The sequence below is a fragment of the Rattus rattus genome, chromosome X, assembly GCF_011064425.1.
Source record: "Rattus rattus isolate New Zealand chromosome X, Rrattus_CSIRO_v1, whole genome shotgun sequence".
Lineage (NCBI taxonomy): Eukaryota > Metazoa > Chordata > Mammalia > Rodentia > Muridae > Rattus > Rattus rattus.
Window position 1 is genome coordinate 84,458,029 of NC_046172.1, and position 15,389 is coordinate 84,473,417.

A 15,389-nucleotide genomic window follows, 5' to 3' on the forward strand; every position below is an offset into this window, starting at 1 on the left:
TGACTTACAGAAGCTTTTCAATTTTATGAGGTCCCATTTGTCAATTGTTAATCTTAAAGCATGAGCCATTTGGTGTTCTGTTCAGGAAAATTTCCCCTATGCCAATGTGTTCAAGGTTCTTTCCCACTTTCTTTTCTATTAGATTCGGGGTATCTGGTTTTATGTGGAGGTCCTTGATCCACTTGGACTTTAGCTTTGTACAAGGAGATAAGAATGGATCAATTTGCATTACTTAAGTTTCCATGTATTATATCGAGAATTTATGCATATATATATTTATGAGTGAAATTGGTCTAAAATTTTACTAAAAAATTTTTGGTATTTGTGTAGTTTTCATATCAGGTAATTGTGGCCACATAAAAAGAAGCTCCTTCTGCTTCTATTTTGCTGATCTACCTGAATATACAGCACATACCTAAGGGATTGTTTTCATTATAATAATTGATGTGGTGACTTACTGGAACTACAAGGCTAGTGAAAAGGAGTAAGGATTTGAACACTAGCATTTCTTGCTGTCTGTTTTCAGAGTGTGATGAGAAGTTGACCAGCTGCTTCTAGGTCCTGGTGTCATCCTTTTCCAACCATGATGTGATATACCCTCCAACTGTGAGCAAGAGAAGACCGTTCCCCCATACATTTCTTCTTCTCAGATGTTTCATCACAGCAAGTGGACAAGTAACTCATACAGCATTTGGCTCCTTATCAACTGCAATTGATGCAGTGCTATATTTTCTTCAAAAACTTCAACATAAACAGCACAGCACTTAAGAATTGAGGAGATAATGGAAGCTAATTGATTTTTAGTTTCCAAAGATCATAAAATAAACTTAGTAAACATACTAGTTGGTTTGTAAAATATAGTTATATTACGTGGAATCTATTAATTCTATTAACAAGGTCTTAGGGTAGCAAAATGAATAAATATTTTGAAATTTTCTCAGTATTATTTAATTAAACTAAACATTAATAGATGCAACTTGTATAAAGAAAGGCTGTTTGTAGTAATTATTGGTTTTCAACTGTACAGTATTACTGAGAGTGAGTCATGTGAAAATCATTATTAGAGATAAAAATCTATTTCAAATGAACTAATATATAACAATACATTATCAATATCAAACCACACTTAAAAGAAAATGAGGGACATAATTATGGCTTTGTGACACACTCTTTTTACTTCAAATATAACAACTTTGATAGGAAAAAAATTGCCCTGTAGAATATATTTAAAGTAACTTTTCTTCATCATAGCTATTTTACAAAATAAGAAGCTAATGGTATTCATAATGATATACATCTAACATAGGAACTACACCCACAGTATTTGAAAAGATTCTACTGTTTAATGAGGAAAAGAACAGAAAAAAAATCAGAGAAAAAGCCTTGAAAAACTAAGTACATTACATCACCATCACTTTGTACAGCTATGTCTTTCATGGGCTCTTAACCAAGTTAAATTTTTCTATTTTGTCTGGATAACCATGTGTTTTCAAAATATATTTTAAAACATGATCTGAAACATACTTCTAGCCCTATCATATTGTACACTTATGAAAATGGAAGAATTATTTTTCCACATTCTATGGTAGTGTTCAATCAGCTGAGAATTATGCCACATTTGATGTCTCACTCTAATTATTACACATTCTAATTGCTTTTGCTTATCTGCAGCCCTGGAAGGTTGTTGCTATTTTTGTGCTTTGAATGTCATTGCTATTCGAGGTTATGTTTGCTTTTCTTTAAATCATGCCCTAACAAAGTGTAAGGTGAAGATTCACAGCATGTTTTCTCTAGGGAAGAAAAAAAATAAGGAAGGAGGGAGTGACAGTGCAAACAAGGTACCTCAAAGCCAACCTTGACATTATTGCTGATCCTACAATGACAGCATGTTTTAAGAGAATCCTGAGATCTCAAGGTCCATCAGTGAGTGGAGAATAACACGTATCAAGTCTACAGAGCATGATGTTTGAACTAAGAGCAACTCGTTACTTAGACTATTGTCAGAAATGTTTCATTTTACACCATTTTAAAAATTCTTGTGGCTTCTCTTAAAAATGCTGGGTTTCAGCTCAATAGTCTGTTTTAATCTGTCTTCCATTTAAATGCAATGTGTGCTATACTTTGAAAATGATTTCTAGAGAAAAATATGTTGAGAAATATAGGTGTGAAGGCATCACAGGGAAGATGCCTAAGCATAGTTAAATGGTGATGTAGGAGAGTATGTACTGAAGCAATGTATTGAAAATATAGTAATAAAAGTGAAATTTCACTAGATAATGTTCTTCAGCACGCATGAGGCAATGAAATTCAATCACAGTTCAAAGCAGAGGGTTATGCATGCATTGTAATAAAAGTGAAAAGGAAAAAGGATGGATTCAGATAATAACTTCTAAAATTATTAAATATGTCTTATATGCCAAATATTCTCAAACACTCACAAGGACTTTTCCTTGTATTGTTTCAACAAGCTCTATAAAACTACTATTAATCTCTGTCCCACTGATGAAGAGATAGAACTACAGAAGTTAAATTACTCTTCCCCCAATTTCAGATAACACCTGATAAGACTAGACTCAGGACACAGGCAGTTTTGTCATATAAAGGGTATTTTTATATTATTTGTTATTATTGTATTTTACTTTATTTTGAGATAGGGTCTCAGGGTATAACTCTTGCTGACCTGTAATTCACTTTGTACATAAGGCTAACTTTGAACTTGGAGTTTATTTTGCTAGCCTTTTAAATAAGTATTGTGATTGAAACTGTGAATCATTGTGCTTGACTAGAGTCAATAATTTTAACAATTATATGCAATTATATTTTTAACCATTATATTTTTAACAATTCTATTCTGATATAAATTAGTTTCACATATTTTTATTTATCATATATATTTATTCTTATTTCTTTCTGTCAGTTTGCGGTCTCATGTAGGTTAATTGGGGCTTAAATTTATTATGTTGCTGATGGTGACCTTAAAATCCGTTTTCCTAGATCTACTTCCTGAATGATGCAATTATGTTCAACTATGAAATATTTTGCTACTATTTTTTGAAACAAGATTTCTCTTTAAGGCTTAGGATTCCACCTGACACTCATCCTTTCCCACTAAGCAGTTTCAAGCCCTTTTCCAGGGATGAAAGTTAAATAAAAATTCATAGAGGATTGAGCAAGAAGGTCATGGGCTCCATGAATGATGCAAGACATTAGGTGGCACCTCCAAGGCTGGCTTCTACCACAAGTAGCCCTTATTAAAACCAGGGCACTGTTCAGACTGAGTTAAGGTCCCTGTTTCTTCAAAACCTCCCCACACAAGTCAAGAGTGTTCAGCAGTCTGTCACAGACTCTACAACTGAAATGAACACAAAAAGTGGCCTGTTCAAATTCACAGTTAAAATGGAGGCTAAATCGCAAACTTGTTAAGAGAAAATTTTAGAAACGACTCTTTGCCCTCTTGGTATCTGTTCCCCAAGAGAAAATTCCAAGACCCCAATAAAATCAACTATGAGAGCCTGAATGTAGTTTTGGTCATGGGATTACCAGTTAGATGATGTATAGCTTTGTGCTGGGTATATACAGGATTGCTCACTGCTTGGGCAACAGGCTTAACCCATGTCATTAAGGCAGCCTGAGTGCCCTGGGCTGCTGATGGACATGAGAATGCTTTCTCAGACCATGGCTGGGGTATGTGGATACCTGTGTAATGGAATAACTTACAAAACTGAGCAGAGGATGCCAGCAAACCATAGTCCAATTAGCTAGCTGGGAGACTACACAGGGTGGATGGAAACTAAGCAGACAATTTGATATCACAAAAGAAAGGAGAGTGAAAGCAAATGGATGGAACTAGAACATATCATCCTGAGTGATGTAACCCAATACCAAAAGAACACACATGGTATGCACTCACTGATAAGTGGATATTAGTTCAAAACTTGGAATGCCCACGATAAAATTCACAGACCACACGAAGCTCAAGAAGAAGGACAACCAAAGTGTGGATGCTTCAGTCCTTCTTAGAAGGGGGGACAAAATATTCCCAGGAGGAAATACAGAGACAAAGAGTGGAGCAGGGACTGAAGAAAAGGTCATCCAGAGACTGCCCCACATGGGGATCCATCCGATATGCAGCCACCAAACCCAGTCAATATTGCTGATGCCAAGAAGTGCTTGCTAACAGGAGCCAAATATGAATGTGTCCAGAGAGGCTCTGCTTGAGCCTTACTGTTAGAGAATAAGATACTTGGAGCTAACCATCAGATTTAGCAAAGGGATCCCAATGGAGGAATTTAAGAAAGAACAGAGGTCACTGGAGTGGTTTTGCAACCCCATAAGAAAAGAGCAATGTCAACCAACCAGACCCCACCAGAGCTCCTGGGAATAAACCAACAACCGATGAGTACACATGGAGGGGCCCATGGCTCCAGCCGCATATGTAGCAGAGAATGGCATTGTCCACCGTCAGTGGGAGGAAAACCCCTTGATCTTGTGAAGCCTTGTTTTCATAATGTAGGGGAATGGCAGGGCATTGAGGTGGGAGTGGGTGGGTGCGTGTGGGAGCATCCTCATAGAAGCAGCAGGAAGGGTGAGGGGGTATGGGAGAGGCGGGAAAGGGGATAATATTTGAACTGTAAAGACATAAAATATCCAAGAAAAATAAAACTTAGAAAGATAGAAAAAGAGAGAGAGAGAGAGAGAGAGAGAGAGAGAGAGAGAGAGAGAGAGAGGAGAGAGAGGGGGGAAGGAAGGAAGGAAGAAGGAAGGAAGGAAGGGAAGGAAGGAAGAAGGAAAGAAAGGAGATCGGAGGCAAGGCTCTGGAATAGGGATACTTTTAACCAGAGCTGGCAGAAGCCTCTGATGGCTTCCAGCCTGGGCCAGGATTCAGTGTCACCCTCCTGAAGGGAGGCACAACTCACAGGTTCAGGCTAATCCCAACTTCTCACAGAACCAAGGCCTAGGGTAGGGGATCTGAGCACGTACTCGTACTGGGTTAGCACTGGTGCAGGGGCTGATAAGACAAGGCAGGGGGGCTCTAGTTACATGGAGGTCTTGGCTTTTTGCCTTCCAATACAGGAGAGGAAAGAACACAAGGAAAAAAGAGGGATTCGTGGCAGAGAGAGGCTACTTCTTCAGCATCTGGAACTGAGGCTGAGGCTGGCTCAGGGTCAGAATCAACAAGGGACTGAGTGGGTTCTGGGGAAGGCAAGTGCCACTGAAGGCTCATCAGGGGAGAGGTCAGGGGGAGTCAGCTTGAAGGTGGTGGCATCATTGTGATCCCTGATGTCTGCTTCTGGGAAGGTCTTCTAGTTTGATAGGCGCATTTTAGGTCGGGACAGCTGACTACCTGGGGACTTCTTTCTTGCCTCTTGTCTCATTTAAGTTCTTTTTCAGAGCCCTTCCTTCTGTTCCACCTCTCGATGGTATTCTTCTAGTTCACAGTCTGTGAGCATGTTGAAGGGGTGGGTTGGGAACTGTGGTGCTCACAATGACATAGGGCTGGTATTCCTTCTCAGTGTTGGCTTTGGAGTCCCTCACCAGCTCCCCCTGAACAAGTCTTCTGTCCACCATCATACCACACAAAACCTGGGACTGAGGTCCTAGCTTCTTAATATCCTGTAAGTTCTGCTCTCGAATCTTGTTCCTCCTCTCCTGGACCTCTTTTGGGTTAGTGTTTAGTGGAACAAACAGGTTAGGAACAGCAGAGGTAGAAGTTCTATGTCCATCCTCTTTAGTCCACTTAGTCTTTGACTTGAGACTGCTTCCGTTCCACTCCTCCTCAGAAGGATCAGCCAGAGTTCAGCCATCTTGTCTTCCTTCTCTGCTACTTCTGAAAACTGTCTGTAGAGTAAGAAAGTGCACGAATTGCCATCACTAGCCTGTAACACTGAAAGGGCTTCCACATCACTGTACTTTTTCGATCGTGATCTCAAAGCAGGATATCATTAAGGGTAGACAGTTCTGTAGCCAGATTATCGAGCATCCAGATAAGAGCTTCACATTTCTGCTCTCTAGTCTGCCACTTGGAAGGTGATCCACTGCCTCCTCCTCCTGCTGGAGTCCCTGGAGAGTGGGATTTGGCTTTGCACTTCCCAGGATCCAGCAGAACTAAGTCCTCTGGTCCTCCAGCACTTACCAGAGTTCAAATCTGGATTTCACATGCAACCACAAGGTTATGGATGTTAGAGAAGGCCTCCTCTATGCTCTCTCTAATTGGGGTTCCAGAGAATGAGAACCTTGCTTTTAGGGCCCAGATTTTCTTTCTTTCTTTCTTTTACATCCTTTTTTCAGATTTTTTCTGAATCAAAATTGTTTCCTCTTCATCAACCAGAGTGCCATGATTGTCATGATAAGCAACATCTCTGGAGAAAAAGGTAGGAGTCTATAGTCTATTGAAGAGACTACAGCCCCTGCTGGTATGTGAATGTGCATAATACACTTGGCATCTGGTCATGCAGCATAAATTGCAGAATGCAAAGTGGAGCCAGCATGTTTGACTCCTAGGTTAGTACTTCCATGGTCTTCTATATCTACTTGTAGATTGACCTTAACCAAGCTGAATGCAGTTACTCTAATGTAGAGAAGGCCAAAGGCACGATGAGGAAGTATTTGCTCAGAGTTCACTTGGCTGTGATATGAGTGTAGATAAACTGAGACCACCCAAAGAGATCTGCTAGTCTGTAAAATGCTGCTAGTTTACACCACACTCACTTCTCCCCTTTGTCGTGTGCAATAGAATCAGATCTTCTAAGGTCCTTCAGAAATAACCACACCAAGATTCATGTTCAGGGCATCCATTCCTCCTTGTGGAGTTGCTGGGTAAACATTTGGTACATGATGTAATGAAATCTGCAATCTGCTGTAATGCCAATAGGCCTGTGGGATTCTTTCCCTTCTTAAACTGTTCTTGTATCATAGATTCCAGTTCTTCATAGAAGGCAGGACTTTGTAGAATCATAGACACCCTCTTCTTCTGCTCCATCATATTGATGTCCCAATGAAGGTCTGGTGCCATGTTCCTCTCCTGCAAATATTCTGGATTATTCTCATCGACTCTGTCAACGTAACTGTCCTTGTGAAGGACAGTGTTTGGAGGTAGTGAGGTCACCACTGTGGCCTACGTGTCAACATTCTTTGCACAATTTTTTTTTTTATTAACTTGAGTATTTCTTATATACATTTCGAGTGTTATTCCCTTTCCCGGTTTCTGGGCAAACATCCCCCTCCCTCCCCCTTCTTCTTTATGGGGTTCCTCCCATCCTCCCCTTTGCTGCCTCCCCCAACAATCTAGTTCACTGGGGGTTCAGTCTTAGCAGGACCCAGGGCTTCCCCTTCCACTGGTCTTTGCACAATTTTTATAGGGTCTTCCATGGAGAATCTGGGAAATCGCACAGCTTCCAAGGTTGGGTCAGAGTACGGCCACCACCTGGCCTGCAGCGGCTCTTCCTGGCTGCGGCATCCCCATTGCCTCCTGCTGCAGTCCTCATCCTTTCCTTCCCTCAACCCTCACCATTCTCCTTTCTTAGAATTTTATTGCTGGAATTATAGAATGTACCATACTCTACATGGACTATAAAAATTTACAGAATTCTTAGTGAGTAGCCTGTATTATCCCCAAGAAATCTGTTGAGGCTGAGTCAGGAGGAGAGATCAGATCAAACACAATGAAGATAATTAAAAAAACAAGCATTATAAGACATGAGAAGATAAAAGAAAAATAAAATTTATAATGATAAAATGGCCACAGGAGGCAAAAGACAATTGAATTGAATGACTGATTATTAGTCCTTCCCTAATTTTATTCATAGTATTGCTTCTGGTTATGACCAAGTGTCCATAGCTAGGGAAGCACCAGAACATTTCATATTTGATATTATATGGATTTTAGATTTTGCCAGAAAGTTACAAAAGAACATAGAGATTGGCGTGGATGGCAAAAATATATGGGAATAATAGGCAGGCTGGATCTAGATGGAAGTTAAAATGAAATTACTTACATTGTCAGGAAAGTTAGAAAAAGAAAATACACATATTCTCACATCTATTTTTAATTCTCTGTTCTCTAGAAAGTCTTTAGCCATATGGCTGAATATTTTACATCATTTAAGCATACCATGACTTCAATTTTGTCCTGCTTCTTATCTTATGAGTTGATTTTTCATTTGTTTTACTTTGTGTTTACCAATTATAATGGATGTTTTAAAATCTGATATGGTATAACCCGCTTGATCCTACTTCTATGTGGCATCACTGAAGCCTCCATTTATAGATTTTCTATCTTTGAGTGAACAGACATTTCTAGATAGAGTTTTTTCTTATTTTAATAGCTTTCTTAAAGTAATTAGATGAGTGAAGTTATTAAAAGAAGGATATGAGCAGTTCTGTTGCTTGATATGTTGCTATTGCTATCCAGAATAACTTTCAATTTTCCTCACCATCAGAAAAGTAGGACTATGCCAGTTTCTCTACATATTCTTATTAATAGAGTTTTGAAATATACAGTTGAAATTTTTCTTGTTTGTGTAAATAAGAAGTATCCTTTGCCCTTATTGTATTTATTAATTTTATTATTAGTCAGTTCAGTAAATTTGCATGTGATGATGTGTCATGTATTTGGAATGAAACTTATTTCCATAAATTTTAATTTGTATTTAGTATATCATGCCTTGGGTTGTTATTTTAATAAAATTAATTGACAATATAATCTTTTTCCTCAGATATCATAAACACAATAGATTTGTGAAAAATGAAAGATAAATTTCAAGCACTTATAAATGCTTATTTTTATAACCTTGGAAATATTCACATATTAGTTTGTTATACACACATGGCAGAAGAGAAATATTTTGCAATGTTAAATAATTCATATAATTTTAAAATTGAAAGTATGGAGCTATCAACATGATACACATTAAATGTGACATTGATTTATGTTAAATAATGGAATGGAGAATACTTTATTCATAAGGGCAGGCAATAAAATATATTTATAAAAGTCTGATAAAAATTTAAATTTTATCTCATAATTGATTTTAAATTTCAGCAGGTATTGGATACAATAAAATGTGAATACCCGAAATGCCAAGTTATGTTGCAATTATATGCAAGTACCAAACATATTTTTAACTTTATATACTTCCTTATTTATATCTGATGAAAAATAACAAATTTAGTAGATCTTGAATATGAAAATGTTTTAGTTTTTCATTCTTTAGGTGGTAAATATCAATAAACAACAAGTGTAAATTAATTATAAATTAATAACGATTTTATTCATAATATGCGATAAAATGCAGCTCATATATTATTAATAGATAACCTGCTAAGGTATCTTGGAGGCTCCTACTATGTGTGTATTACTAATGTAAATGTTGCTTAGTTAATAGGAAATATTTGGTCAGATTTGAAATTTTGATATCTCGCCAACTTTTAGTCATGTAAAATTTTATGGCTTTATACATATATTCAAATCTTGTTACTATGATTATAATTTTGTTAGATTTGTTTAAGATTTATAAATATATATATTAAGATTTATATATAGGCATTTATATTTAATTAGTCTTCAGGCCCTATAAGTGTGAATCATAAGCTAATATGTAGTATTTATCTAAAAGATCTGTTAAATGTGCAAATGATATTTCAATTTAAATGCAAGCAAAACAACGCAATTGTAAAAATCTAAGTTTTAACTATTTATATGAAAGCTATTACAAAAACAGAGTGGTTGGTTTTTTTTAATATGGAAGACAGCTAAAGGAAAACTTTCAGATAGATGTAGTGACACACAGATATAATCTTGAGAGGCAGAGGCAGGAAGATCACTGATGAAGGCAGCCTGGTGTGCACACTGAGTTCTAAGCTACCCAAGGTTATGTTCTCAGTCTCAAGAGAAAAAAAATTAGCAGAAGGACACGCTCCTTCAAAACCTTCATAAAATGTATTTAGTGGATGCTGAATATATATATATATATATATATATATATATATATATATATATATATCACCAAACATTTTGAATGAACAGAGACTGAGATACTATAGTTGTCATGGCTCATGCTATTTTTATTCATTATTAGGATACATATAAGAATTGATTTTTAACTTCAATATTTACTATTCATTTCTAGAACAGTGGATTTGAAACCACACATATTAGAAGGAACAGCCTATGTTTGTAATGGAGGAAAAAGCGGAACTTGTCTTAGAGGTTCTACAAGATGACTGGTTAGAACTCTGTGATTATGGAGCCTCAGAATTCTACAGACCAAGAGCCAAATTATCCTACAATATTTTTAATCTCTTTAACTGGCATTTTTGCCCAACACTGCTTTTGACTTAACACTCTCATGACTATCAGAAACCTTTAAAATGTACTAACAGATTACCCATCCAAAAATCTAAGAATGTCATCCAATAAGTATCTAAGACCCAGAGATGATATTTTTCCAGCATTTCAGGAACCCACCGACCGGAAGTTTCTAGCAGTGTGTTTAACTAGTACCTTGATTTTTTTTTTTACTTTCTTCCCTTCTGTAACTATTGAAACCATGTGCAGCTCTGTTCCCAGACCCTGGTCATTCATATTTACCACAGGAATATTCTAGCATCTTTTATTCATTTTTAGGAAATGACTGTTTTGCATTGACACATGTGACATAATGTTTTATGTCTTCACTCCATGACATTTCTTAGCATTCACACTTTTCGTTTATGTGCAATCCATTGCAAAATAAAATCCCCAATTTGAAGCAGTTTTGCATTTTGAACAGCTGCTCTGTAACTTTTCCTGGGGATTCTATTTCTAGTTACCCAGGATAAAAAGGGCAATGACAGACCAAAGCAATCATTCTACCTGAGTCAAGCTTGATCAGACATTGAGTCCAGCAAGGGTTATTTACAGGAGCATTGGCAGAGAAAAGAAAGCTACATCTCAAAGAAAACTCTGCCATTCTCACTTCTACAGGAAATGTGAGTGGGCTCAATTTTGGGAGGGTCTCATATACCTACAGATCATGGGAATCACAGCTATTTCAGTGTATCTGATGGTAAAGATATGTAAAAAATAGACTTTCTACAACATATGGTCTTTGAAGTTTTTCCAGGGGAATTACCAACACTGAACTAAGTAATAACACACACACACACACACACACACACACACACACACACACACACACACCACTGGTTTAATCAACTAGCTTGTCAAGAATTTTGGCATTTTTCTCTTTAAATCACAATTCATAATTCCAAATATAATAGTGTTATGATAAATAGATTTTGATTTTGTGAATCCTACAGAGGCACATATAGTTTTTGAGCTCCTATTTAAGAAAAAGTATCTGTCACAAATGTGCCAATTAATAGAGAAGGTAATATTTACCCAGAATAACAAAATTACCTGTTCACAATATTTTTTAAATCAGTCAAATATGAGAAAATTCAGGACACAGAAGGAAAAATATATTAACAATCATGCAAGTACATAAATTATGTTTCATATTACAGTCTCGCTAAATGAAAATTGTATGATTTTCTATAGTCTTAATAAGAAGGTAAGTTTGTATTCATTATCATACAGCTACTCTTTCTTAGCTTAAAAGTTTTCAGGAATGTAGAATGTAAGTGTTCTGTTTCATAACTCATTATCAAAATGGTATTACATTTAGGAATTGTTACTAAACTAGAAAAACTTATCACATATTTGTCATTTGGCAAGTGTGTTTCAAGTTACACTGTCCACTCACAAGTGCTAAATAATCTTAGAATAGACAGACCCTGTCCTATTTGTCATCACTGTCTTAATCTTATTGATGGATGTTTGTTTTATGTTATTTTACCACTGTCAGTAAGGCACATAATGTCAATGAGAAGTTGAAAGTTAACTGCTTTCCCAATGTAGTCACATGATTCATTTCTTATTAATCTCATTATCAATGTTTCAGGGCCTGCATCTTATTTCTACTCAAAATTAATTTTTCCTTTTTAAAAATAATTATTTTATTTATTTACATACTAAATGTTGTCTCCCTTCCCAGTACCCCCTTGCAGAGCTCTTCACCCATTCCCCCTCCCCTTTGCCTCTGAGAGGGTGCTGCCCCCCACCCCCAGGATCCCTTCCTTGGAGCATCAAGTCTCTACATTATTGTCCTCTACCACTGAGGCTAGAGAGGGCAGTCCTTGCTAATGTAGGTGGCAGGGGACCATGACAAGCTCCTATATGCCTTTTAGTTGGTGGTTTAGCTCTGGGAGTTCCTTGGGGCCCATGTAATTTGACACTGTTTTTTCTTCTTATGGGGCTGCCAATCATTTCCCATTCCTTCAGTACTTCCTTCCCACTCAGTCCAATACCTGGCTGTGAATATCTGCATCTGTTTCAGTCAATTACTGGTAGAGACTCCTAGAAGGCAACCATACTCAGAGTCCCATCTGCAAGGAAAACCTGCACAACATAGCATCAGTAATAGTTTCAGGGTTTGTCGCCTGCCCATGGGATGGATCTCAGGTTTGGGAAGGTCAGTGGTCAGCCATTCCCTCAATCTCTGATCCATTTTTGTCCCTGCATTTTTTTTAGACAGGAGCAATTTTGGGTCAAACATTATGTAGGTGGATTGTTGAGCTCTGTCTAAGTCCTGGAAGTGGTCTCTTAAAGTTCCATTATCTCCTCTGTTGGGCATTTCAATTTCATTGAGTCCTGGGAGCCCCCCCCATCCCAGGTCTTTGGGTATTCTAGAGGTTCCTCCAATTAGTCAGTTGGCAGCTTATTTCATTAAGTCTCTTATCCCTTTGGGCTTCTCTTTATGCCATCGCATTCTGGATCTTACCATCCCCACATCAAGATAGCTCCTCCCTGTGACTCCTAGAGTTATTTTGCTCTTCCTTTTCAGTGGAATTGAAGCATCCTCACTTAGGCCTTCCTTCTTGTTTAACTTCTTAGGGTTTGTTAGGTTTATCATGGGCATTCTGTACTTGGCTAATATCAGTGTATCAGTGAGTACATACCATGGATGTGCTTTTGGATCTAATGGATGATCTTATATTAAGATTATTACTTCCCCATAATTATTTTAAAAGGAAAAATTCCTGGGATGCTTTCTACAAGTTTTAACATGTAGGCTAAATTAATCTCCGAGGTTCCCAATTAAGTATACTTTTCTAGTAATTGCATTGTTCTATTTCTTTTCCAGATCATATAAAACATTTTACATAAGAAGGTGTGTTTAGAAATATATATATATATATATATGTATATATATAATGTGTGTATAAATGTATATTGAATGTATATTCAATGCAGGCAAATTTTATTAAAATATCCTGCATAGGCAAGAATCTCCTTTAATTAATTTCTTTGGTATTTCTAGAATTATTGATGTTTAACTTTTGAAGTGAGAACCTATAAGAAAACACATATAAATAATAATAGTTGTCTATATTTCAGTATAGAAGCATAGCTGTGATGGTTTTATGTAGTAAGATATCCAGTACCTATGTTGCATTTCAAGATATTTGAAGTGGCTGTAAAGGTATAGCATTGAAGACCTACAAAAAATAGATATATATAATTCTGGGTGAATGAGTCACAGTCCAACCAAATATCAAATATTGCTTGAGCATGGAATTTTCTGTCACATAAAAATAATTAATTAAAAATTAACCAAACTTATGAGGTCTATAAGAAACAATGAAGAACATATTAATATCCCATTACCTTACATATAAAATTTAAATAAAATGAATTTACTTGTTATTTTCAAAATATGGAATAAATACAGGAAGCCGTTTTTTGAATTTTTTCAACCATTTACCTTGTAGAGAAAGTCCTTGCAGTAGATGTATCATTTTGTGTGGATTAACCTTAAAGGATTTCCATAACAGTCCAACAAAGCAAATGTTCTTTAAAATAGCCACTTTTCAACGGGAGAGAAATGCTTAATCAACATATTGTGAGGCTCTATCTATAGGGACACCAACAACAAATTTCAGTATAAAAAAAATCCCTTTAGAACAACAACAAAACAAAAGGTCCTCTAGCATGCGCCTATATTAGTTTTAAATTTAATGTTATCTTAAGAGGAAATATTAAGCTTGGTTAGTTATATAACTGCAGAGCACACTTTTCAGGAAATAAATGTGTACTTAAAGAATAGGAAATCTCACGGGGCACATTTCATCACTGTGATATAAACTCTAGGGAACATTGTTTCTACTGCTGCAGTTTTAATTTTATGTAGTGAAATCTGGTCCAGTTAAAATAGCAGCAATACAATGAGGATCGGTAATGAGGAGAGATTTTGAAGCCAGTACATAAAAACTGCCAGCATACTTTAATAAATAGAACAAAAGTATATATCAGAAGATTGATTGCTTTTCTGGACATAACAATGAAGACTAGATTACATGTCTCCAATTTTATTTTATATTTGCTGTTTACTTACACATTTATTCACTTATATATTCATAAATGTTTGCTTTTAAAATCCTATTAATTAAAATAACCCCTTTCACAACAGCATTTTGTTTAGAATGTTGCTGATATCAAAATTGTATCAAAATCAATGTTGCTGCTATCAAAATAGTATCAAAATCTCAACTATGGTGGCTTATCCAATCTAAACAGCCAGGCTGATGAAGAATTACGAAGTGTAGAAATATACATATTCTAAGTTACTAAGTAGATAGATGCATGCAATGGAAGAGAGCATGCACATTTCCGTAACAAGATGTGACTGGAGTTGGCCTTGATTTCTCCATATAACAGTAGCATTCAAGCATAGAAACAGGGGACCAGAAGAACTACAGGTACAATCCAGTGTGTGATGAGTGCAATCATTCTGTGACCCTCTAAAGAAAAACTCTGTAGTTGATGCCTTACAGGTAGAAGGACACATTGGTGACTTATTCTCGCTGACATTGGAGTCCATTTAACTCTGGGAATGAATACCTATCAAAAAAGCATGTCTCTCTCCTTTACCTGTTTTCAAATCACATTTGACATGTATGGAGACTGCAAGATTTTTCAGTCATCCAACAGATCTATGTTTGTTAAACATGAGGATTGCTTAATAGCTTATTTTGGTTGTACGCTTAACCACAAAGAATATATTCAACACTCGATGCCTTTTGGTTTCCTGTTTTGTTATTTCTACCCCATACTAAAGACCCCTGCACAGCCCTCGCTCTCTCACCGAAGCAGGCAGCAGACCAGAAAAATGCACCTTTCTTTGCAACCCTGTAAAAAAAATGGAGCAAAATCACACACTATTCAAGGTTGCAGTTTCTTACTGTTCAGCTGTGCTTGCCTGTGGGTAATCTTCTAGACAGCATACCGAGTGAGGGCCTTCTAGTACTACTGAAGGTAGATTCAACATCTGCCTGCCAGGGATGAGAAA

At 36.7% G+C, this 15,389-nt stretch overlaps 1 pseudogene; it reads right to left on the reverse strand.

Annotated features, from left to right (window-relative positions):
* Positions 1–5,032: 5,032 nt before the first annotated feature.
* Positions 5,033–7,462, reverse strand: LOC116888036 (annotated as a pseudogene).
* Between the last annotated feature and the right edge of the window lie 7,927 nt (positions 7,463–15,389).